Here is a 2,500-nt window from a genome sequence, read left to right as displayed (position 1 = left end):
GAATGCAAAAATATGATTGTTAAAATTGTCGACTAATCGGTTCTAAGAGGCGAAGCAATACGCCGCTGGGACTTTGAAATATTTCGGAGCGCACCTAAAGTTCGTTATTTTGGCTAAACGGAGCGAAAATCTGCATTTATACCATCACGGACGTTAGTTTAATAGCGTTTAACGATGGATCCACGGTACAGAATGCAAAAATATGATTGTTAAAATTTTCGACTAATCGGTTCTAAGAGGCGAAGCAATACGCCGCTGGGACTGAAATATTTCGGAGCGCACCTAAAGTTCGTTATTTTGGCTAAACGGAGCGAAAATCTGCATTTATACCATCACGGACGTTAGTTCAATAGCGTTTAACGATCGATCCACGGTACAGAATGCAAAAATATGATTGTTAAAATTTTCGACTAATCGGTTCTAAGAGGCGAAGCAATACGCCGCTGGGACTTTGAAATATTTCGGAGCGCACCTAAAGTTCGTTATTTTGGCTAAACGGAGCGAAAATCTGCATTTATACCATCACGGACGTTAGTTTAATAGCGTTTAACGATGGATCCACGGTACAGAATGCAAAAATATGATTGTTAAAATTTTCGACTAATCGGTTCTAAGAGGCGAAGCAATACGCCGCTGGGACTTTGAAATATTTCGGAGCGCACCTAAAGTTCGTTATTTTGGCTAAACGGAGCGAAAATCTGCATTTATACCATCACGGACGTTAGTTTAATAGCGTTTAACGATGGATCCACGGTACAGAATGCAAAAATATGATTGTTAAAATTTTCGACTAATCGGTTCTAAGAGGCGAAGCAATACGCCGCTGGGACTTTGAAATATTTCGGAGCGCACCTAAAGTTCGTTATTTTGGCTAAACGGAGCGAAAATCTGCATTTATACCATCACGGACGTTAGTTTAATAGCGTTTAACGATCGATCCACGGTACAGAATGCAAAAATATGATTGTTAAAATTTTCGACTAATCGGTTCTAAGAGGCGAAGCAATACGCCGCTGGGACTTTGAAATATTTCGGAGCGCACCTAAAGTTCGTTATTTTGGCTAAACGGAGCGAAAATCTGCATTTATACCATCACGGACGTTAGTTTAATAGCGTTTAACGATGGATCCACGGTACAGAATGCAAAAATATGATTGTTAAAATTTTCGACTAATCGGTTCTAAGAGGCGAAGCAATACGCCGCTGGGACTTTGAAATATTTCGGAGCGCACCTAAAGTTCGTTATTTTGGCTAAACGGAGCGAAAATCTGCATTTATACCATCACGGACGTTAGTTTAATAGCGTTTAACGATCGATCCACGGTACAGAATGCAAAAATATGATTGTTAAAATTTTCGACTAATCGGTTCTAAGAGGCGAAGCAATACGCCGCTGGGACTTTGAAATATTTCGGAGCGCACCTAAAGTTCGTTATTTTGGCTAAACGGAGCGAAAATCTGCATTTATACCATCACGGACGTTTGTTTAATAGCGTTTAACGATGGATCCACGGTACAGAATGCAAAAATATGATTGTTAAAATTTTCGACTAATCGGTTCTAAGAGGCGAAGCAATACGCCGCTGGGACTTTGAAATATTTCGGAGCGCACCTAAAGTTCGTTATTTTGGCTAAACGGAGCGAAAATCTGCATTTATACCATCACGGACGCTAGTTTAATAGCGTTTAACGATGGATCCACGGTACAGAATGCAAAAATATGATTGTTAAAATTTTCGACTAATCGGTTCTAAGAGGCGAAGCAATACGCCGCTGGGACTTTGAAATATTTCGGAGCGCACCTAAAGTTCGTTATTTTGGCTAAACGGAGCGAAAATCTGCATTTATACCATCACGGACGTTAGTTTAATAGCGTTTAACGATGGATCCACGGTACAGAATGCAAAAATATGATTGTTAAAATTTTCGACTAATCGGTTCTAAGAGGCGAAGCAATACGCCGCTGGGACTTTGAAATATTTCGGAGCGCACCTAAAGTTCGTTATTTTGGCTAAACGGAGCGAAAATCTGCATTTATACCATCACGGACGCTAGTTTAATAGCGTTTAACGATCGATCCACGGTACAGAATGCAAAAATATGATTGTTAAAATTTTCGACTAATCGGTTCTAAGAGGCGAAGCAATACGCCGCTGGGACTTTGAAATATTTCGGAGCGCACCTAAAGTTCGTTATTTTGGCTAAACGGAGCGAAAATCTGCATTTATACCATCACGGACGTTAGTTTAATAGCGTTTAACGATGGATCCACGGTACAGAATGCAAAAATATGATTGTTAAAATTTTCGACTTATCGGTTCTGGATCACTGAAAAATCAAAAATAATTATTAATTTTGATTAATTAAATTACATATGTAGTTTTATATTGTTATAGTCTCGTATTTGTTAATGTTTTGTCGTAAGAAAATGCAAAAATATCGTTTTAATGTTTTCGTCTCATCGGTTCTGGATCGCTGAAAAATCAAAAAAAAATATTAA

This window comes from Osmia lignaria, unplaced genomic scaffold (genome assembly GCF_051020975.1).
Source record: "Osmia lignaria lignaria isolate PbOS001 unplaced genomic scaffold, iyOsmLign1 scaffold0030, whole genome shotgun sequence".
Lineage (NCBI taxonomy): Eukaryota > Metazoa > Arthropoda > Insecta > Hymenoptera > Megachilidae > Osmia > Osmia lignaria.
This window is presented reverse-complemented; position numbering follows the sequence as displayed.